Source organism: Phasianus colchicus, chromosome 4 (genome assembly GCF_987193195.1).
Source record: "Phasianus colchicus chromosome 4, bPhaCol1.hap1.1, whole genome shotgun sequence".
NCBI lineage: Eukaryota > Metazoa > Chordata > Aves > Galliformes > Phasianidae > Phasianus > Phasianus colchicus.
The window spans coordinates 62,971,188-62,996,261 of record NC_143439.1 but is presented as its reverse complement, the minus strand read 5'-3'; the positions used below and the strand labels follow the sequence as shown (position 1 = coordinate 62,996,261).

Genomic DNA, 25,074 nt, shown 5'->3' with positions numbered 1-25,074 from the left:
CCATGAAATATGGAAGAAGTTTGTAACAGAGCCAGAAGCAAAGTGCCAGCCTGTTCTTAGAGCTCTGATAAGTTTTTAGATGACTCTGTTCCTGGAAAATTTGGGGGTAATTGTGTGCATCTTGAGTTAAGTGGTCAGCAGTAAAAGGATTTCAGCATTTCCTGCGTTTTGACCACATTTTTAACAGATTTCTTTCCTAGAGTGTAATTACAATTATCATCTGCCTATGGCTATGTTATGCAGAAATGAAGTGTGAGATGATTCACAAAATTAGCACCTGAAAATGCAAATTGGTCTTAAATCAGATACTGTTAGGGATAAGTTCTTTGTTACTCTCTTACTCAAAAATCCCTCTTAAATGCCTTTCCTTTTCAGTAGGTTTCAGCCCCATAAGTGTAAATGTACACACAGAAAAATCCTTTTCTTGGAGACAATGGTGTTTTGATGCAAGTGTAACAGAATCAAAACTTTTTGGTTGAATTTTTTTCCTCTAAAAAATCCTCTGACAGAGATTTTTTGTGATTTCTTAGAGACACAGCAAAGGTCTTGGTTTTGTGCTTTTAAAGAATAATAAGGAATAAGAGAAGGTGAACTGTAGAGGCAGGAATGAAGCTAAACCTGCAATTTTGTGTATATGTCTATAGACTCTGTGCATAAGCAACACATATGCATTCCACATTACGTGTGCTGTTTGTGTGTGTGTGTGTATATATATTTGTGTGCATACATTTTTGTGTGTGTTTTCTGTATGTGCGTATCCACACCCAAGCACAATTAACAAACATCACCAGACTGTTCGCAGTCTCCCTGATGATATGGCAACCTCAGAAGCCAGACCAGCCAATCTGTGCATCCATATGACAAAATTTAATCAAAACACAATTGTTCCAAAGACTTCCCTGTCACTTTATGTTCTCGATGATGAAGAAAACTGACAGTCTTGCTCTTTACTGTGATATATTGCAGTGCTTGAATTTTCAGCCTGCTTTGCTAAGGGCAGGGCTCCACTGACAAATGAACAACACAGTGCAATACACTGACAGCCACAGAAATATTTGTACATCTGCTGACCCAGGGATATCCTTGTATTTAGGCAGCTCCTGACTCGCTTGATAAATCAGAATTATGCTGAATCCCTTGAATTGAACTTATGTATTTCCCCTCACATTGTTTACAGTGGCTGGAAAGGTGACAAGTCACTCTTATATTGTGAATGATTAAGTCCTAGTCAAGGATAACGACAGTAATAACTGGCTGACAAGAGCATCTTCCACATAAATAAGGGCAATATAATCAGTAATTCTGCCACCCTTTTTACATAGTTTCCTGCATGGGTATTTCAAATTCTAAGATGAAGAGAAATATAATAAAAAGCAATCATGATAGTGCCATGCTCTGCATTAAGTATCTGCCACACAATGGCATTTTTTTGCCTGCTATTAGTTTTACATGATGGTATAGCAATTACATTGCTCCTGTGAGGAATTGCTACTCGGTATCTTTGAGGCCAAGAGCATAACCAGGATTTAGAAAAAGGGTGAGAAGTTTACACAACCAGTGACATACTGCTAAGTCGCACAGATATGTGACTCTATGTATACGAAATATTTGCCTGTATGTTTCTGGCAGCAGCCAGAAAATGACTTCTAGATTTGTACATAGCTGGTTTTTGAGTACTTCCCTAAATTTGATGCTGACCTATTTCAGAGATTGAGGGCATTGCTGAATTACTGTGTGCTTTAGTTTGGCAATTTGTATGGTCTTGTAACCACTGTTTTACCACCGGAAACATGATAATTGCTACTGGTGCTTCAGTGCTGTATCTGTAACATGTCAAAAGAAGGGAATGCTGACACAAGGTATGAGTCAAACACAAGCATTTTCTTTGGGACAGAAAGAAAACCAGGTATTCCTGAGCATTAAAGGAGTCCATATGTAAAAAAATAATCATTTTAACCAGTGCCATATGGAATTAAACTAAAAGAAGGGTGATTTAGATTGGATATAAAGAAGATTTCTTTTACAATATGGGTGATGAGGCACTATCACAGATTTCTCAGAGAGGTGGTGGGTGCCCCATCCCTGGAGACACTCAAGATCATCCTGGATGGGGCTGTGAGCAACCTGATCAAGCTGTAGGTATTCCTGTTCATTGCAGAAGAGTTGGACTAGATGGCCTTTAAGGATCCCTTGCAACTAAAAAGATACTATGATTCTATGAACTAGACAAATAGGAAGTTGTCATTGGACCAGGAAATTATACAGCACAGCCTTCATGTGGGATTACCTGCTTGTGTAGCATTGCTACATTTCCATAGATGCCAAGTGACTTTATTTGCTTTTCTCCAGACATGTGAGCCATTCACATTGCCTTTATTCAAGACAGCAAAATACTGTGTATTCTGACGACATTTAGCACCCCATACTCTCATACATAGGCAAGAACTTACCATGACAGGGTCTTTATGAAACCTGATAAAAGCTGATCAAAAGACTCCAACAGACAATGCATGGATTTCAAATGAGAATTAAATGAATTTAAAATGAGTTGGGAGCAAATGAATGTCCATCTAACACACTGAGAAAGCACAGATTGAAATGATCTTGCTGGGACTGAGCTCCTTCAACGCTCCCTGAGAAATTCAAGGCTGCATTTCAGACACAATACTACCACACTGTACTTCTTGTCCAGGCTGATACCCAGACTTCATACAAATGCTCTGTCTGAACCACAAATATCTCTTTTTCGTATCTTTGTTTCTCTTCTTCCTGAGTGCGTCGTGGGAGTGTGTATTTGGGCTGGTGGTGTCTTCTTCCAGATTATGTTAGTGGGTCTCAAAGCTAATAGATAGAGAACTATAGAGAAGAACGGATAGAACTGTAGAGATAGAGATAGAACTATAGAGATAGAATAGATAGAACTAGAGAATAATGTCAATGAATGTAAGAAATTATAGTATCAGTTATTAATCCACATCTAAGTTTCTTCCATGGCTTGTTACAGAACTAATTTTCCACGTGGCTCTGATATCACCAAATTTCAGGAGACAGGTCTTTTTTGGAGTCTAACTACATACGCACCAGTGACATTCTGTGGCTATAAACCACAAAAGAATTTGGTGGAAAATAAATTTTCCTCTAGCATAGAGAAAAAATGATTTCATTTGAAAAGCAATCCACAGTATAGTGCTTGTTAGAAGTAATATCATTCTTTGTTACTCTCTGCTGAATGGTTAAAAAAGTGAAATACCATAGGTCTTTTCCAGCCGAGCCTTCAGAACTGCAGAGCATTCTAGAACTACACTCTATTGTCAAGTCATTTATGCGTCTTCCAGTAGCACTTCCCATTTACCTGTGGGAAGAAGAAAGGGGAAAAAAGGAAGAGAATGCATCAGACAGTGACAGGGAAAAGCAAATGCCTGGTTCCAGGCCTTAAAGGTATTTTCTTGCATGAAAGCTATCTCCTCTATTACCATATTGAGCTTTCAGATGTGAAAAGACACTGAGAAGATTATATGAAAGCCTTGTGTTAAAATTCTGTAGACTCCAAATCTTTGTTTAGCTTGGGTTGAATCTGGCAGGAAAGGTAGGTTAGGGATTTGTGAGGACTTAAAATTCCAGTAACACGAGAGATTCTTTTTTCACGTTTTCCATCTGAGTTGCACTTGAAGAAGCAGACGGATGTTTACAGATGTATGGCTACATGTATAGAATAAGTGCCCTCAGATTTAAAATTATATATCCATGGATAGAACCCATTTTAAGCTTAACACAAGCCTCCCTCTCTAACATTCAGATGCAGATTTCAGGCAGAAGGAAGCCACACTTCAGCATCTGTGTTTAAGTCATCATCAACTCTTTTGCAACAAATCAAAATTCAGAAGAAGTGATGGAGATAAGTACCATAAAAATCCACTGCAACTGTTAGTTTTGTCCCTTTTTCAGTTGGATGAAATTTGGATTGCTGGGTTGGGCAGCGGTACGTTATTAACATTTTCTCTAAATGGCAGATGATCAAAATAATTGGTACAGTTATGAAAATGGGAGGAAAATAAATTTTCTGATGTTTTTGGATTTCTCTAGCACAGGCATTGTTATCAAGTATTCTCAACAGCAAGCAGGCTTTTGTTGTGTTCTTTTTTCCAGCCAAGAAACTCTTGTATTTTGTCAGACTGTATGATTAAGTGAATAACAGGTAAAAGCACTGTCAATTTGTTCTTCTCATGAACAGCCAAGAACCACAACAACCAAGCTCGTTGAAGTGCAATGCCTTGTACTTCAAGCTTAATAAAATCTCCAAATAAAGATTCTTTTCACTACTCAGTTTTATTGCAGCATGTCTGCTCTCTTATTGCTCCTTTGGTCTTCAGGTGCCAAGAGTTTTGAATAAGAAAATAATCATTATTGCTGTTTTTTGTTGTTGTTGTTGTCATTAGTTCATTTTATCTTTTATTTTGTTTCAATAATTCTTTAGGTATTGTATTTTAGGCACTTCTACTATCCTGCGCTAGGCTGCTAGATTGTTAGTACTGATTTTTATTTAAATCCTGCACATAAAATTTGATCTCTGTTACGTTTAAAATTCTGAGTTACATTTCAATTGAAAAATATATTGTGTGTCTGAGAGGCATTTATTGCTGCTGATTTGCCTACTTGCTGTGTCTACCCTCTGCACAGCTTCTTCTGGAGTAAGTGCTTGGCTCAAGGAAATCACTAGGAGTTTCATCCATCATGCAAATGGGTTCAAAATTTAGCTCTAGTCTTCTTGTTACTTTTTAATGTATTTTATGTGTGGTTCTGCCTATATCAAAAGTAACTTGGAGTAGCAAAGATCTGTAGGTTGTTTATGTTTAACTGAGAGACAAAAATACTACATTACACTATTGATAAATAGTATACAAATATTGTACAATAGCTACAAAATAAATAGTGTACAAATAGTGTACAATAGCTACAAAACAACTTTTTCAGCATAGCCACCACCATTTGCTGTGCATTTTTGCCAGTGATGATCAAAAGCCTACATGCCACACTTGTAAATATCTGTACCTGTGGAGGTGACCCACTGTCACTGCTGCCACTCTCTGTACCGCTCACTGCCTCAGTGTGCTCACATCCAGTGTTTGGTCTCCATCAATATTCAGCAAGCATCAATGAATGTCAATGCCTGCAATTTTTTCCCACATGGAGGAATTCAATGACACAACTTTGCTCTTCCATGTCAGACTACCCCTCTGCTGCCAGCTGTCACACTGCAACAACATCTGATGGAGCACTGGTGAGAAGGTTCAACTTCTACTGCCATCTCACCAACACCATGGGCCAATATAATAAAATAGGAGTAATTACTTTTGGAGCAGCCCTTATCTATTTGTTGGAGCCAATAGTTTGATGAATAATGTCACAGATTATATATAAAATGTGCAGGTATAAAATGAAAATCCAGTATATGCAGATCAAAATTAAGTCTCTGAAATAACTGAAGATTTTTGTGATGTCTGATTTGAACTCAATGATGGCAGCACCTCCAGACCTACTTCAGATTCAATGTGGTGTTCTGCTGAGCAGCCACTCTGGCAGTGTATAAAGACAGGACAAAAAGTCAATGGGCTCCATTTTATATCAGTGACCTGATATTTCCAGTTTAACATTAGACTCTTTTTTTTTTTTTTTTTTTTTTTAGCACAATACAAGCTCAGAGGGGCAGCATCCTGGAATGCACTTCTGAAAAAAAAAAAAAAAAAAAGCAAACAATCAACCAAACAAACAAAAAAACACCTGAAAAAGAAAAACCATCACTACAACAACAAAAAAAGAACAGCAGAGATTTTTAAACGGAAGTGCTGCGAGCAGAAAAATAAGCTTCTGTTTTCTCTGCTTAGTTTCTCAAGAATGACACTAGTGACACAAGAATTGTTTACATTTCAATATTTTCAATACAGTTGGACTGGCATGTAAATCTTGGGGGTGGAAAGGACAGATATCTAAACTGGACAGGTGAAAATATTTTTGTGATGGTGAGAATAAATATCTTATTTGAACCAAAATAAAAGACCCTGTAAATAGTAAAAACAGTGCTCATGTTGGAGGAAAGAATGTTCAAGAGCAGCGTATCCTTACAAAAACAATACTGGTGTTACTGTTGCTGCTAAACTGTGATAACAGAGATAAAATTTGGGGAATGTACATGAGATTTTTAAAACAACTCTTTAAAAATTTGCTTTTTGTATACATTAAACTGTATCTTCCCTTTGGTAGGAGGTATTTCAACGCTTCCAGTTCCTTCCCTCTCTTACAAGAGCAGGATTTTGCAGGAACTCCAGTGAATGTATTTAGCTTGGGGGGGTGTATAATAGTGTATAATAGGCACAAATGGAAGATGGGCATCATAAAGATCAAGACTGTTTGGAAAGGACAATCTGGTTGTAGTCCAACATATACAGTTACAAGTAACCTAGAGAAGTAAGCTCTAAACATATGAAATCACTAAGTCTCTTGCTGTTATGGTGACTAGCTTGCTCTCAAGGGATTCATCGGTGACGCACTACTTATATTGAAGTTGGTGGGTTGGTTTCCTGGTTACCAGTCTGGAAAAGTTACAGTTAGGATGAATTCAAAATAATTTCCAGTGAAGTAAATTTTCAATCATTTCCTGAACCACAGTCAAAATTTCATTTTAATCGCGGTTATTTGTAGCTTCATAAATGTTTTCTGCATTTTGTCATGGACCAAAGAGAAACGTCGTATGATCAGGAAATACACAATTTCAGTAAGAGAAGAGAAATAGCTGCCAGGCATCCTGAACAATCCAAAATCCAGACAAGATCCTGAAAAGAGGTATTCTCCAAAAGTACCTACCACTTGTTTAGTGTAAGAATTAAGTACATTTCAAAGACATTCGGGATTTTCAGTGTGAGCTGCATCAAGCTCCATACAAGTTGAAGAAAGAGTTTCTGAAGTACAAAAAGGAGAAAGTAGGAAATGTGTTGCTTACAGACTAAATTCCTGTGTGGAGCCAGGAGTTGGACTAGATGATCCTTCTGGATATTCTATGATATTCTATGATATTCTATGATTCTGTGATTTTAATTCTACTCTTTCTGTTGCAATGGACTCAAGTACTGATGTTTAAAGAAAGAGAGAACAGGTTGCTGTCCAGGAGATTATATGGTTTAAGAAATATCCCAAAATTAATTTTCAGATCTGAATTGCACTATAATTACTTTGGGATGAGCAGAGTAATGAGAATAAAAAGAACTAGGTGAGCAGCGAACACTTAGGGGATTCTCTTCCCTGTTCAGTTTCTACTCCTGACAAAGGGGCCAAGTGCTGTAAAGAGCATCCATAGCAAAATCTGCCCCAATGCCACTTTTCACAGCTATTTGATAGTCACCACTGATCCACTACCAGAGGAGAGCAAGGCTGGGAATCTTCAGTGTGGTGCCATCAGACTATAGTGTAAGAAATTTCATCTCCTCTCATTGCATATGCCCTGATTCTCTGACATAGGCACTGCCTCTCCAGGCAGAAGATATGGAAAGGAAAGTACAGTGTTGGTGACTAGAAAGCAGTGCTCTGCACAGCACCGTGGTACATAGCTGGTGCTCTGCACCATGCACTCACTGAAGGGCTTCTGTCTCATCTACCTCTGTAAAGAACATCACCAGTGTCTGCTCTCCAGAGTGGTAAAACTTGCTTTGATAAGAGCAATGTGGCAAATCTTGTCTAGCTTATCAATCGACCAGCTAGTCACAGAATGGCCAGAGTTGGAAGGGACCTCAAGGATCATGAATCTCCAACCCCTCTGCCACATGCAGGGCCACCAACCTCCTCATTTAATGCTAGACCAGGCTGCCCAGGGCCCCATCCAGTCTGGCCTTCAACACTTCCAGGGACAGGGCAGCCACAACCTCTCTGGGCAGCCTGTTCCAGCACCTCACCACTCTCTGTAAAGAATTTCCCCCTGACGCCCAATAGTCAATACCAGACTCTAAAGCCTTTACAAGCTCTGTATTATTAGGACATTTCAACCTCTATATATTGTGGAATAATAGCAATTTACTACAATAGTTGTTTAAGAGATCACATTGAGAAATAATGCTACTCTATCCTTAGGAAAGCTTTTCTCTATTTTTTCAGCTTATCATGGCACCAGCTAATTACAGCTTTGATGTTCACTGGCCTAGGTCCAAATAACTGAAATCCCACAGGATCTATGTACTGTCATTTTTCAGAAGCTTGAGTTAGAGAAGCAAATCTTCTTCAAACTGGTTTCACAATCTAAAGCTTAAGGGAAAACCATGATTATACTCTCTTTCAGTGTCCAGTGGTTTAGTACATGCTTAAGAACTTATGCAGAAAATATTTAATACATGTGATGATTGTGATTAAGAGCAGAACTTTAGTAAAGCACTTTCAGTACCTTGCTAATTTCTCTTTGTATATTTTATATGAACAAGGAAAGGTGGAAAGGAGGAGATTAGATTCTCATAAAATTGCGTGGTTAATTAAATTGCCTCCTTGGCAAAGAACGAGCCCTATTTAACATTTTTCATGATTACCTTTCTGAAATTGATAAGAAATGTGCTTTAGTCAACTAAGCTATCTCGTTCTTAAAAACCTTCAGATGTCTAGAAGAGGCATTTTATATAAGCTTGTTAAGAAACTGATATTCAAAATAAATCATCTTCTAGAGATTTAACCATGACAAAAGGTGCATTTATGTCACATAAACTTCAAACACAGATGCTTGATTTGTTTTGTGTGTTTAGTTCAGTGTTAGTAGTTTGAGACTCAGCACAATGCCTTTTACTTTTTACTGTTGCATATTCTGTTGCTATAACAATTGTTATAACCATTATAATTGATTGTGCACAGAATCATAGATTCGTTAAGGTTGGAAAAGACCTCCAACATCATCTACTCCAACTGCCAGCCATCCCCATCATGCCCACTAGCCATGTTTCGTAGTACCACATCTACACACTTCTTGAACACCTCCAGACACGGTGACTCTACTCCCTCTCTGGGCAGCCTGTTCCAGTGCATTACCTCTCTTTCAGAGAAGAATTTTTTCCTAAAATCCAACCTGAACTTCCCTTGGTGCAACTTAAGGCCATTACCTCTCATAATCTTCCCTTTCAGATTGATGAAATGCATGTTTCTGACTCATTCTTTTAGCTTGCCCAAATTCCTCACTGCAATAGTCAAAAGTTAACTGGGTCTTCATTTCTTGATATCTTTCTTGGGCTTGCTGTGGGTAAATGCAGGGTACCATCCTTACTATGGCAGTGGCTGAGAGAAAGCATCAGCATGCAGCAATGCAGTTCAAGTTGGGTGAGGTATAAGAGCTGCACTGCTGCAAAGTTTAAGCTGCTGTGTTCCCATGAGTAAACTACTCAGTCTTTAAGCCTTTGAAAAACTCTTTCCATATCAGCAGAGAAGGGCTGGAGCTTAGCAGCTTAATGTGCCAAGGACTCCATTTGGAGTCTAATGGACTGTGCTTGGGGAAGAACCAGGGGTTTGCAGAGAGGTAAGTTGCCCCACTTTGAAACTCTTTCATTTTCTGCAAGAACCTGGAAAGAGATGAAGAACAGAAGGAAGAGTATAGGTATGGCAAGGACAGTCTCATGTGAAAGTGCATTAGCCCTCAAAAAATTAGAAATCTCTGCTCCACAGTTGCCATGAAATTCACATTTACGTGGAAATTCAGACCATGGCCAGAGTGATACACAGACTGCAGTATTTCTGGGGCGGCTTACCTGAAATTTGACCCAGTAATCACTACAGAAGCAAGAAGAATAATCATGATGGTACCTTTCAGAGTTTTCTCATGAGGACAAAGGGCAAAGGAAATAAAAATTTGCAGAATGAACAGTTCAGGTTTTGGTGTCAGAAGAATACCTGACATCTCTCACCTCTAAAGGCAATGCTGAATGTATTTCAGGGACATCTTGTGTGAAATGTTTTCTAAAGAAAAAAAAAAGAAAGAAAAAAAAAAGGGCTTTGTACCAAACTGTGGTGGTGTTTTTTGGTAGTACTGCTCAAGAAAAAGGAGCAAACAAAACTAAGCTCCACTGCTCTTTGAGCTAAGAAGGCAGAAGCAGATATTTGATTACTTCAAATAGATTAGGGCTGGATTGTGTCCCTGGATTATCATTTCCCTGGATTATCATTTCCATGGGAACAGAGATGAAATGGCAAAGAAAATGAGAAAAAAAGAAAGTGGACTTATAACCAATTAAGAACATACAAGGCAAATATGAGAGGCTAGGTGTCGCTAATAGTGTAGTACAGTGTTTGAAAACTTTTAGCGTTTCAGGATTGAAAAGATTTTCCCTTAAATGGAAGAAAAATCAGCCTCGAACCTAATGTATTTCAGCTTTTATAGTTCCTCAGAAAATGGCAGTTTTAGGTCAGCCAACAGAGCTAGCAAGAAGTAAATGAGTAAGCAGTTTGAAAAGAATCAAAGAATATACTGAAGGCAAATCTTTCCAAGAATACTCAGCAGTAATATTGCTTACTGCTTTGCAGTAAATCTCAGTGCAGTCACTCAGCTGTCCTGCTCAACATATCACTGCTCTAAAGTAATTACATCATTAAAGGAGCTTTTGAATCAAAAGTGAAAGGTTTACTGGAGATGACAGAGAAAGTGGAAACTTTACTTTTGTATCTTGTTTGAATTCACTCAAAACAAATCTTGGCTCCATTTGTTGGTGGTGCGTTTTTTGTGTTTGGGGTTTTTTTTTGGTTGGTTGGTTGTTTTTTTGCATTTTGCATTTTACTTTTTTTTTCCCTTAGAAGTTTATTGCAAAGTAATTAATGCAACATGGCAGATTTGAATAACACATCTGGATTGATTTTGTTCTGTGGACTTTCTCAAAACTATTCATTTCACTTTGCCACAGTTGTACTGTGCATATGCCTTGCTGAAAAAAAGTTGTCATTGCCATTTTCAGAGAGGTGCCCAAAATGATCCTAAACTTTAATTTCTGTGTGGTAATACTGTGCTTGTATGTCCATCATTAAACATGGAGAGCTAGGTTAGAGTTCCTGTTCTTTTATGTGGACTAATTACCATTCATCAGCCCTGAATACCATCAGTCTTTTAGCACTGTGAATTTCCTGCACCTCTGCATAGCAGCTTTAGACTTAACTATCCAAAATAATTGCATATCCTCTGCAAAATTTTTTCCCTCACTATTTACCTCTTTTCCTTTATCCTTTACAAACATGCTGTGCATGACATGTGCAACCACATATCCTTTGAGACTTTCAGTTAACTGCTGCGGTATTTATTTGTTAATAAATGTAGTTACAGCAGGATACAAACAATGATTATTCTTCTTGAAAGAGGAAAAACTTTTGCAGCTTATGCTGAAGGCCCCCTTTTTTAAAGTCCAAATATATTTTGTGTCATAATACTGTGGTTGGATGTCCACCATTAAAAACAGAGAACTAGATTAGATTGGTTTTGCCTTACTAACAAACTGATACTTTCAAAGAACACATCATTTCACAAGATATGTGAAATTTCACCTTTGGCTCATGCCATATCTATAATTTCAACCATAATATTAATTTCAGTCTTTATTACAGTTCTTCACCAATCTGGTTGTTGCCAGTAACCAATCTGTCCTTCTCATAATGACCTGAATCACCCTCTGTGACAGTGGCACTGTCTTCCCTATTTCTCTGATTCAGGCTGGGTCAAGCAGTAGATCTTTTGATGAGTAGTTTGGTGAGTCCAAATCTGAAAAGTTTTTAAAAATATCATCTCTCAGAGGTTTGTGTTTAGTTTATTGTTGACTGTTCCAATTGACACAATTCCCTGCCATCCTTTTCTCTGCTCTTATGTATTAGTGATAACTTTCCCACCTTCATTCTGCAAAGAGTGAGGATTAAAGATTTCCTCATTTTCTATACATTCATTGCCTGTTCACCTTACTTAAGCTTCCTAGTATATTTGAATTTTTTATTATAAGCATTTATGTCTTTGTGTTATTTATGTCTTTACCAAGTTGGTCCTTGTATCTTTTTTTCTGATATTTTATGTGCTACAACCCTTTATCATCTTCTCAAATGAATACTGCTTCTGCTTTTAAGGGTGTGGATTTTTTCACTTTTAACATTCTCCTTTAAACTTCTGTTCAGTGATGGTAGCTTTGTGTTGTGGGAATAGAACGTTTAGGGCCTAAGTTTCTAGGATAAGTTTTAGAAGCATTTTACCTCATTATCTGCTCCTTTTAAATGTCTCTATAACAAGCTTCCTCATTTTAGAGTATCTTTTCCTTTTCAGTGTTGGTGCTCAGAGCTACCAGCTGCTTGTCCTCTGCTCTTTTGACAGTTTGCCCACAGAGCAGGCATGAATGTGTGACTTCATCTTGAAATTACATTTACCCATGGTAGATGAGGTGTCTGATATCTCCTAGCGCTGCTCTCCATTTTTTGCCCTGATTTGCACCCTTCCAAAATGATTTTTAGCTCAGCTTTCCAGATCTCACTCCCACTGACAAGGCTGTAGGAGGAAGGCAAACTGCACCAGGAAATGTTCATCTTATTAGGCTCTCTACAAATCATCTCCACAAAGGGAGACAAGCTTGAAGGGCTGCAGATTGGAAGGCAGATGATCCAAGTATCCAGTGACTTTATCTTTCTTGCCACTGCCAGAAAAGACCTTCTCTCTGCCTATGCTTCTCATGTACATCACTGCTACCACACTTACCTGATGTTCTATTGCAGCCACAAAGATTCTTGCAGAAAAAAAGCTACTCAGTTCATGTAGTTTAAATCATTTCAGGGGAGAAGATGTTTAATAATGTAAGGCACATAATTAACTGATAATGAATGGATTATCCATTCAGGACCAATGCATACCGCGCCCTATACCTAGCTGAAGCCAATACATAAAAGGCAGACATCTTGTCTTTTGTTTCAACAGCTAGTTCTTTAGTATACTCTGCAAGCTCTTAAATGATGAAAATCTGTTGTTTTTTATTGTTTGTATTTAATTTTATTTTTTTTTTTAGTGGTAGATAGTATTCATAAAAGTCTATGAACCCAAACAGAGACACATAAAGAGAATTCTTAGACTGTCTTTCATATATTTGGTCCATAACACAGAGGTTCAAAAGAACAAGTGGCTGAAAAGGTAATAAAGATTTTGTAACATGTAAACACTTGGGTCAGTTATTATCATAAAGCACAAGGTTTATGGGGTTTGCGACATGGTGCTTTATGGTAAAAATTGTTAGTAGGCTGAAAATGAACTTCACATCTATCTCTTGCACAGAACAGCCTACTCCAAAGCTGCCTCATATTTCTCTATGCACTAGAGCAGGGAAGAACGTGTTAGGTTCTACAGAGCCCAAACTTCTTGAAGAGACAATTACCTGAAGAGAACTGACTGAAGAAGGCTGAAGGCAGCAGCAGCTAACAATGAAAGAAAAAGAAAGTTTTAAGCTAGCAAAAACAAGACACTTGAATGTCAGAACTTGTAGAACTAATTATATTAGCAAATTAGGTACATTGTGAAGCAGGAAACAAACATATTCTTTGTAATCAAGTTTTCCCTCTACTACTAAAAAATAATCAGTTTGTTGAAATGCAAGAGGGACATTTATCTTCTTTCTTTACAAGATGCCGTGTGAACTTCTCTCTCCTGCCAATTAGTATTGATCTTATTCACTTTATGCTTCCTTTCTACACTGTTAGGTAATAGAATCTGACACATAATTTGCTGAAATAATTTTTTCATTAGACTGCACCAGACCTTGTCAATATCTTGAGATGGTTGGCAGTTCATTGTAACAGTATCTAGTAGTGTTCATTTAATATCTTTATAATAATAAGTTAGTCTGCAAAATAAGTATGCTTAGGGAAGGTTTTGGTGTTCACATTTCTAGCAAAGTTGAGTGTCATATAGCTGAATGCAAACACAAGATGACAATTTGCTTTGATACCACTATGACATTTGGTCTGGTTTTGAATTGCTGGTTTTTGGGTGTTGTTTGTTTGTTTGTTTTTGTTTTTGTTTGTTTCTTTTTTCTTTTTCTTTTTTTTTTTTTTTTTGGAGACAGAAGCACAATGCATCAGCTTTCAGAGATTTATATTAAAGCCAGTTTAAAAGCCAGTTTATTCTGCCTGAATATATTAAAAGCCAGTTTATTCTGCCTGAATATATAAGCAGTTTACTTTTAGCTTAATTTTGAACCTACCAGAAAAATGGCAGTTCTGTTATTCTGTTCCATTATCCCAAATTAGTTGAAGACATGCAAAAAACTAATCTCAATGGAATGATGGAAAGGTCTTCTGCATTTTTCTGGCAGAAATATAGTGAAGATACACAGAGGTTCATACAAAGGTGCACCAGATGTGATAGAAGTAAAAGGTATTTTTAAGGTTTGACTCAGGGATCTCAGCTTAAGACTTTTTCCCACTGACTTCATTTGGCAGTTATAAGGGCCTTTAACATGGTGCATCACAAGTTCTCAACCCCATAGTCTTTCATAATGAATGAAAGACAAAAAAGAGTAAATAAAATGAAATGATCATACAAATTTACAATATAGTGAGATTAAGTAATAGTCCTGTAGAAATTCCACAGATTCCTTGTTGTGAATCTGAAACAGATCTGAAGTAGTCACACAAATTTATGCCCAGAAGGTAGACCTTTATTTCTCTGGATATGATCTGCTCCTAATGTGATACAGACACATAAATGCATAAATAATTATCAGCAGTCAAGCAACTATATGCATATAATTGTACTTATGAAATGTGCTGCTCAAGATTTCCTCAAAAAATCAAGATCATATTCAGAGAAAGGCAACAATGCTGATGACGGGTCTGGAGCACAAGTCTTATGAGGAGTCGCTGACGTAACTGGGATTGTTTAAGCTGGAGAAGAGGAGTTTGAGGTGATCTTATAGCTCTCAACAAAAACCTCCTCAGAAAGGAGGTTGTGGCAAGCAGTGTAACTAGCGATAGGACTAGAGGGAATGGCCTCAAGTTGCACCAGGGACAGTTCAGGTTGGATATTAGGAAAAATTTTTCACCAGAGTGGTCAGGTGCTGGAATGGGCTGTCCAGGGAGGTGCTTGAGTCACTGTCCTTAGAGGGTGTTGAAGACTTGGAGTTGTTTAAGAAATGTTTAGATGTTGTGCTAAGGGACAGTGTTTAGTGGAGAAATATTGGTGGCAGGTAGGTGGTTGGACTGGATGATCTTGGAGGTCTTTCCCACCCTTGGTGATTCTATGATTCTCTGATCAAAACCAACATAAAAGCTGGCTCAGTAAAAACTTTGGCACTGAGACAGAAATGTATACCTAAGTCTCCAAGCAAAAATGAAGAAGTTCATTTTCCATTCCAACTGTAAACAAAGGACAATTACAGAACATATAAAGCCATTTGTAACCTCACAAATGCATAAGAAAATCTGAAAGCAAAAAGCCAGTATTAGAATCTTCTGAATATGAAATATTAGATATACAGAAAAAAACCTCTCAATATAGGCTTCTACAGGAATTTGTGTATAGGAAGAGAGAAATCTATCTCTAGAGAAAAGTGGAGGGCTAAAAATGCAAAAGATACTGTTCTCCACTCCATTCTCTATTTCATTCTCATTGAAAAAATCTATAAAACTGAGCTATTTCCATGATAGCAAAGAAGATAGTCTAACTATTCTCACCCAAAGCTATTTTTTCCCCCTGAAGTCATCCTAATACTTTGAAAAGTCAGTGCAAAATAAAGAAGTGAAACTGACTTCTGCTAGGTGAATTCATGCAGCATGTGGCTCATGAATAACCTTATGGATAAACTATTTGCTCTTTAGGGTATTAAACTGCACTCGCATCGTTCTTTATTCAGAATTCACAGCACTGCCAAAAGTCATAAGCTTTATCTTCAATTTATTACAACAACAGTATTTCCCTTTGGCTCCTGAAATAGATCATTGGAGTGTTTCAACGGGCATGTGCACAGCCTTAATGACCCTAAATGACTGGTCTTAACTGGTTGTTAGAACTGATGAGGAAACAGGCAAGCAAACAAAACACCTAAGGTCAGTATCTCCTTAAGAAATCAATAGAGATAACCACACAGTGGCAACAGCCACTATTCAAATAGCAAAGCTTCAGACATTAAGATGGACCTTAAAAAAAATTCAAAATCAAAGTCAACGCTTTGGAAAAACATAACCCAAACAACACAGCCACTTGCTGGCAGCTTTCCTTTGGCTACAAGAAATTAGATCCTTTGTGGGAAACATTCTAATCTGTAGACAGAACAGAAAAAAGGAACTACAGCAATATTTCTGATTTTGTTGAATACATTAAGATGAAATTTTCAGTAAGCTAGCTTTCAATCAGAGACATTCAACTGAAAGGCATAATTTGGGTGCATACCATCCAAGAATGAAAGCAAAGGGAAAATTAATGTAATGTAATTTAACTACACATGATTGCAAGTGCATGTGAAACCTAAATGTTCCATCCATTTCAATGGGAGTGGGAACAATTCATTTAAAAATAAATACAAAACTAAAGATTGTCAGAATCTTTTGTTGAACTGATTTTGCTGCAAAAACATGGCTTTATTTTGCAACAAAAACTCTTACTGTATTGTACCCAAAAAAGTGTTTCTAGATGCAATTTCTAGAAATTTTGAAATTTTTTAGAGAGGAAGAAAAGTGAGAAGCCTGTGAGCACATAAACCAGCCCTGCTTCAGGTTCTCATTAAAATGAAACTGCTTATTCAAACTATATAAACTGAACTGAATTATTGTTATTTAAAAAAAAAAAAAAAAAAAAAGTTTTTAAATAACTTTAAGCCTTTACTGTTAATTTTATATAATCTATGTTGGTTTTTTTAATGCTTTAATAACATTTTTGTTGAACTTCTGAACATACACAGGAACTACTAAAACAAGCCAAGGGAAATAAAAAACTGGCATTGGACCTCAGTTCTCTTGGTTATTGCAAAGTATGTGCTGAAGTGGTCATTCTGAAAATAAAAGACTGAGGAGTCAAGTCTCCCAGGAAACACAGGCAAGAGTAATTTATGCAAGCATTAAATTAACACATAAATGTCAGTGTAAACTAATTGCGTCAGGACATGGGAGGATGCCCAAGAAACTCCAGTACAGTCAACCAGTTAAAAAGGAAAGCAAAGATGTCATCATGCGAAGAAAAGGGAGATTAAAAGAGTTGTTGCATCAAGACATCTGCTCTTAGATCGTTAATTAAGAGATAGAGTGTATTCTTCTGAAAACAGGAGACTTGAGTGATAGTTTTCCAGTTTCATCAGTAATATCATTTTCCCATGTATAGAACAAAGTAAATATATTCTTATAATGTTCAGCAAAAGGATAATCCAGTCAGAAGTTGGTGTTGGTTTCCCCTTTTTTTTCCTGCTTCTTTTGTCAGTCCTATTTTTACTTTTTCAAAACACACTGAAAGGTGCATGTTCTTTTGCAAAACAAAATTTTTTTTTCAGTCTCTTAGTCTCTCTTACACACATGAACTTATTTTTAAATGTTCAGTTTATTTTAACATAAAAATAGTGGAGTGAATGATAAACACTTTACTTAAAGCCTGCATTTTCATTTAATCATTATATATTTACAGTTTTATAGGTGGGGCACAGGCAGCATGGTCATAAAATGTTTCACCATTAAAAATGATGCAAAACTATTCCCCCTTTTTTCTAACTAAGAAAGTTAGGCTTTGAATTCTCTTCTCATCTCATTGGCCAGTAGACTAAGGGAGATTGGTTCCAGATTTAGATTTTTTAGTCCATCTAGATTACTGTAGGTGAAGATGAGATGCCTACAAGTGTGTTAGAAGTTTTGAGTTCCCATTGAAGCCAATAGATGAAGATCTCAATCTCAAGTAAATGTACAAATAAGTACCTACAATGAACAGAATTCTGCTTGCAAATTTTTCACAGACGCATTCTTTCAGTCTTTCTAAATGAAATATCATAGAATTGAGTTGGAAGAGACTCTTAAAGGCCATCTAGTCCAACTTCGTTGCAACGAACAGGAACACCTACAGCTAGATCAGGGTGCTGTTGGAGAGGGTCTAGAGGAGGGCCACGAAGATGATCAGGGGACTGGAGCACCTCCCCTATGAGGACAGGCTGAAAGAGCTGGGCTTGTTCAGCCTGGAGAAAAGAAGGCTGCGGGGTGACCTCATTGCAGCCTTTCAATACCTAAAGGGAGCCTACAAACAGGAGGGGAATCAACTCTTTGAAAGGGTGAGTGACAGCAGGACAAGGGGAAATGGTTTTAAGCTGAGGGAAGGGAGATTTAGGTTGAACATCAGGGGGAAATTCTTTACGGAGAGAGTGGTGAGGTACTGGAACAGGCTGCCCAGGGAGGTTGTGGATGCCCCGTCCCTGGAGGTGTTCAAGGCCAGATTGGATGGGGCCCTGGGCAGCCTGGTCTAGCATTAGGTGGAATGGTTGGTGGCCCTGCGTGTGGCAGGGGGGTTGGAGATTCATGATCCTTGAGGTCCCTTCCAACCCTGGCAATTCTGTGATTCTGTGCTCAGAGCCTTACACAGCCTCACCCCAGATATCACTATAGAATATCACAATTTCCAGGATTAAAGTCACATCTAAATAGATTTTTATCATTAACATTCAACAGTTCTACCCAGCAGTTTTACTCTCTTGCGAGACAACACCTCGAGGCATACTGAGTTATGAAGAAATAGCCACCTACACCTACAGTATGTGCAAAGCGAGACGTGTGTTCACAGAGCTTCCTGGCTCAACAGAAAGTAAAATTAAAAGAGCAGTTCCTGTGGCTTTTGTTAGGCAGTGTTTTCTGGTCTTGAGAATAAAGCTATGAGCTTTAGATTTGATGTAACACTCAGCAGTTTCAGCAGCTTGCTGTGTGCCGGCAGGAAAACTGCATCTGCAGATTCTCTCTCAGCTGCTGCTTACGAGTTTAAGAGCAGCAGTAACCTACTGGTGATGCTTTTGAGCCCAGTTAATAATCAGATCTCGTAACAAATTCACAGATCATCATGCAGCTCCTGGATTTTGGAAAGTTACTGCTTCCTTACCCTCATCACTAGTTCCCAGTCTCCTTGCAAAACTCATGCCCTGGTGGGTTACAGAGGACCCATATTTTTCCTGTGCTGTGACTGATGTTTGCTAGAGCAGTACTTTTCAGTAAGCTGAGTAAGTGTATTCTTGAAATACACCACATCAGTCATGAAGTATTTTGTTAGTAGGGCAGCATGTTATAAGGGTGATTATGGAATCAATTTCAACCAAGGGGAGAAAATTGAGGCTGAAAAAAACCCCAAACCGTAGCATTTCCCATGAGTCAACACAGCTTTTTCCTTGTACTTCAAATATAAAAGAAAAATATAGATATTCAATTTTTAAAAATTCAGCTTTGTAAGTTGGACAAAAGAAAGCATTGTTTAATTCATGTGAGATATTACATTCATGGACTGTGGATTAAATGAATATGAAGCTTATAGACTATGCATCCCATTTATTTATTTGTTTGTTGCTAGGGCTCAGGTCCTTCGGTTCCCCTCAGATACCTGCAGCAGAACATAAAAAATAATAGAGACCATGCCACTTCATCTAGCTGGGGAACAGATCCAAGCTCTGCAGCTGTCCACAACTATTATGCACATTGATGTAATTTGCAAAAGGCTCACATTTCTAGCATATCCACCCAACTCTGTCAGCATTCCAAATTGTGGTGACTTGCAGTACCTAAAAGAAAAACGAAATTTCTAGAGCAGCACAACCACTAACACACATAAATAGGATTTCATAAGGCTCTTTTTCTTTTTTTTTTCCCTCAATTAGTCCATTTTTTAAACCCAGGTTCTCCAAAGAGACTGTGTAATAAAGAATTAATTCATTCACTACAAATGCCTGAGATTTGCCAAACTATGAATTAATGATAGCCACTCTTTTATGTCAAATCACTCTCACCGCTTTCTCTCACCCAGGAAAGTTCATGACATTTTGTTATCTATTCCAAATGAATTCACTGGATTTTAAGGACACAGGTTCAGCTGTGGACAATTTTTACCCTATGTTGCCTTTCTCAGCAAACCAATAGAAAGGCCTATGGCATTAATTTGTTTGTGCCTGTCTTCAGGGCTGTGTTGTTATTGTGTCCTAGTAGGAATGTATCCAGTAGTCTTCAATGAGCTCAGGATCAAGTAATTAAGAATGCAATAACATTGTGGAAAGGCATGTGGCTTTGTATAAAAGAGATACAAGCTGTGTGTTGTTGAAGGCCATAAAATGGAGCAAGCACACAATCAAGGAAAAACCAGAATCCTCCATCAACCAGGGCTGAATTTCAAGAACCAATCTTTCCAATGGGAGAAAGAAATGGAGCTAGTTCTTATTTTGGTCATAGAATCACAGAATTGTTTGAGTTAGAAGGGACCCTTACAGGTCTTCTATCCAACCTCTTTGCAGTGAACAGGGTCACCTAAATCAGCTAGATCAGGTTGTTCAGAGCTCTGTCCTAGCTGACCTTGAATTTTTCTAGGGATGGGTCAAAGACAGTCTGACAGAATTAAAAAAAAAAAACACACACTTCTTTCCCTCTAAAAAAAAAACAAATCAAGAATGAATAACCAGACCAAAAAAATGAGTTGGAGACAATAAATTGCAGCCTGTAACCTTAATCTTCTCCCTTCAACCAAAACACCTGCTCAGATAGCACAGTCTTGCTGTACACCTTCCCTTTTTCAATTTAGAATGGCACTGATGCCTGGACTTCTGCCTTAATGCATGTTATGTTCTGAGCATCTTGGTGCAAACTCCCTTGAAAGCACTGCTGGTAACCATAAGGTTGACATCGGTAGTTTCATAGAGAAGAACTTGCGGTCAGCATATCCACTGTTTCGTTTGGTGCCAGTGTAAAAAGTAGGTATAGTCCTGGCAACAAAGGCTCTAAGGGTCCTAAGAGTCTTGCTCATTCAGAGATTTCTGTCACTTCTTCTCCCAGGCAACTAGTCAAAGGAGAAGAGGTGATGGCCTTAAGTAGTGCCAGGAGAGGTTCAGGTTGGATATCAGGAAAAAATTTTTCTCAGAAAGAGTGGTAATGCATTGGAACAGGTTGCCCAGGGAAGAGGTAAAGTCACCATCCTGGAGGTGTTCAAGAAAAGTGGAGATGTGGCACTGAGGGACGCGGTCAGTAGGCATGGTGGGGATGGATTGATGGTTGGACTTTTCCAACCTCAGTAATACTATGATTGTGGTACTAATAGGAATGGGAAGGCGGTTGGACTAGATGATCTTGCAGGTCATTTCCAACCTTGTGATTCTATGATTTTAAGTAGTACGTAGTACATCAAAGACATGGAAATTACCTCTACACAGGCCTGCCTACAGACTTTTCTGCTAAGACTAAATATATTAAATATTTATATATAAACATACAAGAAATGAGGTTTGCAGTTTGAGCCCCCGAGACAGCAGAGGACTGAGCTGAACCACACACAATAGCATCCTTCACACTATGTACAGTGGTAACCCCTCCCCTTAATGTTTTGTTCACCACCACTACTGGAAATAACCCAGGCCCTTCTTCACACTGCTGCATCATCATGACTGACCTGAGAGTTCCCCTGCTCTCATCACACCACATAAGCCACACCTGCTACCTTAAATGTCCTGGAACTTTCTGCCTTCAAAACACCTTGCCTTTGTTGCTGATATACAAGAAATCCCATCATCCCACCAGAGCTGCTGCTGGTGCCTAAAAGCAAAGAAAGAAACAAACAAACAAGCAAGAAGAGCTGCCTTAAAATATGGTACTGCAAACAATTCAGGCTTTTTTTTTTTTTAAATAGCATATTCTAAAAGAGCTGGAAGGCTGTGCTCAGAGCTTATCTGCTTTCCAAATACCTATTGCCTGTTCCTCATTAGTACACATTAACACAAGCTGGGGAGACAACCTGGCATTACAAAGGACTGAGGGATTATGAGTTGCTATGGTTTGTGAAATGTAAATTTACATTGGAGTGCAGGCAGGGGACATCAGATATCTCTGTATCCCTGCAGGGCTTTTTTGGAAATTGCACAATATCAGATCATCCAGTGGAAAATGCTTTCAGGCCTGGAGCATGAGGTTAGGAGTCAACTGAGCAACAAAGAACACTTCTGAATGACTTGATGGAGCCTGACTCACTAACAGAAGGATATTTTGTAAATCTGATTGGATGTTTTATGGATGGCACTTTCATATTCATACGTGTGAAATGAAGGACCTGGGAGGCACTGGATTTATTATGAGTATCATCTGTGAAAGAAGAGCTAAGCTACCATTGCTTAGCTTTGGTAGCTTTAGCTGAGGATCCAGCAAAGGGTGACCACAATGTGCCTTTTGCATACCTAAAAAAACTTCAGATGGATTACAGAGAAAAGAGAGCTCATGGCTTTATTTTCAGCATTGTCCTTGGAGCAGATAGGTAGAAGTGTTCATAGAGAAAGATCTGCAGGACACAACTATTTTGCCTGTCCTGAATGAAGCAGTTCCACTGGGCACTGCCAATATCATCCAGTTTGTGAGAGAGTTGAGCAAATGAAGTTTTTAACAACTGTTCTTTTGCTGCAAGAAGGTTGTTACGAGAGATCCTCCTTTTAATTCCCTACATATACGCAGCTTAAGGATGAATCTACACAGCATTTGACTTGGTAGGAGAGGACTGGGTTAGCAATGTCATCCCCCCTCTCTCCCCCCATGTAAGTGACAATCAGGTTTGTGACCACCTGAGGAACCTGAACATCCACAAGTCTATGGGTCTTGATGAAACGCATCTCAGAGCCCTGAGGAAATTAGGCAATGTAATCACCAAGTCACTCTCAATGACATTGAAAATGGCAATCAGGTGAAAATTTGGTGACTGGAAAAAAGACAACATCGCATTTTTAAGAAAGGTTCCCTCAGCAATTTAGCTGATGACGGGATGCCATCCAGAAGGCATATCTTTCTGTTAGCAAGCCAGGCTCCTTCAAGTCGTTCAGAAATGTTCTTTGGGCAGACAGGCTTGAGCACTGGGCCTAGGAGAACCTCATGAGGTTCAATAAATCCAAATGCAAGTTCTTGCACCTGGTTCAAGGCAATCCTCACTACTAATACAAGCTAGAGGATGAAAGGATTGAGTGCAGCCCTGCCGGAAAAGACCTGGAGGTATTGGTGGATGGGAAGCTGGACATGAGCCAGCAATGTGTCCTCACAGACCAAAAAGCCAACCAGATCCTGGGCTGCATCGAAAGAAGTGTGACCAGCAGGATGAGGGAAGTGATCCTGCCCCTCTGCTGGTGAGACCTCACCTGGAGTACTGCGTCCAGATGTGGAGTCCTCAGTATAGGAGAAACATGGACTGTTGGAGCACATCTAAAGGAGGGCCACAAAAACGATCCACAAAATGGAACAGCTATCCTACAAGGACAGACTGAGAGAGCTGGGGCTGTTCATCCTGGAAAAGAGAAGGCTATGAAATGACTTGATAGCACCCTTTCCAGTATCTAAAAGGGAGCTACAGGGAAGAAAGAAATAGTCTCTTTAGCAGGGTCTGTGGTGACAGAACAAGAGGAAATGATTTCAGGCTCAAAGAGGGTAGATTTAGGTTGTATATACAGAAGAAGTCTTTTACAGTGAGGGTGGTGAGACACAGGCTGCTCTGAGATGTGGTTGATGCCTCCTCCCTGGAGACTTTCAAGGTGAGGTTAGATCGTTCCCTGGGCAACCTGATCTTGCAGTGCATGTCCCTGTTCACTGCAGGGGAGCTGGACTAGATGACCTTTAAAAAGTCCATTCCAACTCTAAGGATGCTAAGATTGTAAGTGAAGTTACTGACTAGCTTTATTCCCTGCGCTCAGGCAGGCAGCAATAACATCACATGAGCCTTAGCATGAAGCAATTTTACTGTGACCTAAGTTAATATGTGTTGCATTTGATAGGGGTTGAACAGCAATCTATTTCAGCTGAACTGTGGAAGCTTGATTGCAGCAGAGTCAATGAAAGCTATGGAGTGAGGGTGGCACAGTGTGTCTGAAGATCTATGCCCAGAGCACAGCCACACTCCTATCCCAGAGGGTTTTATCCTTGATGCTCAGCCCACACTGAATCCCATACTATGGAATGAAGACACCAGCTGGTTGCAAGTTCATCCTAGCGGTGTGGTGGGTATCATCACCACGGGCTTCTGCACCACTGGCTGCTACTTGCACTGTTTGATACAAATACCTGCTTCACATCTATTTCTCTCTTTATGCAAAGCCCTTTTTTTTTCCCTCCGTGTTTCTTCATTCAGTGAGAGAGAAAGTAATGTGATTTGGTTGTTTATCTCAGCTCAGATAGCATAAATCATTGGCTGATGCACCTGGTGACAAATGAACATCCTTCCCCTCTCAAAGGCAATGTCTGCGGGGAATAGCAGGTAGAGCTGAGTTTGTTTTGTTTCAGGGATCCTCTGAAAATCCTCTTTGCTTTCCTATGGTGCTCTGCAGAAACATTGTTAAGGATTACATGAATGGTGATGAAGTACAAGCTGCTTTAAAATGGTGAATAATTCATATGTTAGTATATGAAAAGAAAGCTCCAAATTATCACACACTTACATGAAAGATGAACACCCTTAATATTAAAAAGAAAACAGTATAAGGTTCAGTTATTGTGGATTCCATGTATGAACCCAGCCTTACCACTAATTTTGAATTATTTCAAGAGAAAAAAAATATATATAATTTTAAGAGAACGCATACATAATCTGTACTTATACCTTCGTATCTGTATAATCAATGAATGTAAGATGTTATAATTATGAAGTATACCAGAGAGTTTGGCTAGGCAGATTATTATACAAAAGAGAGATAGATAAAATGCTTACCTATGACCTAGACTCACTGTAAAACTCCAAAGGAGGGATCTCCAGAAAGAGATCCTTCCCCCTGGTAGTCAGCTCTTAAATGGGTCTAGGAGAGGTGGAGCCAGGCTCCACCCTTTCCGATAACACAGGTGAATTGCCTTCACCTGTGCTTCCACGGGTGACTCATTGCTTATCTCAGGTGATTAATC

At 38.7% G+C, this 25,074-nt stretch overlaps 1 protein-coding gene and 1 long non-coding RNA gene across 2 annotated transcripts in view; both read right to left on the bottom strand.

The window, feature by feature from the left end:
• LOC149918292 (uncharacterized) overlaps positions 1-25,074 on the bottom strand; it is a 70,557-nt gene that overhangs the window by 5,155 nt on the left and 40,328 nt on the right. Inside the window, exon 3 of the mRNA XM_090140114.1 lies at positions 3,251-3,352. The gene's annotated coding sequence lies outside the window, so the exon portion shown is untranslated. The remainder of the gene's footprint in view (positions 1-3,250; positions 3,353-25,074) is intronic.
• On the bottom strand, positions 19,478-24,926 carry LOC149918293 (uncharacterized). Its single transcript, XR_016466523.1, has 4 exons — positions 24,887-24,926; positions 24,380-24,500; positions 19,682-19,739; positions 19,478-19,561 (listed from the first exon to the last, which is right to left on the bottom strand). It is a non-coding gene; the product is annotated as an uncharacterized LOC149918293 (long non-coding RNA).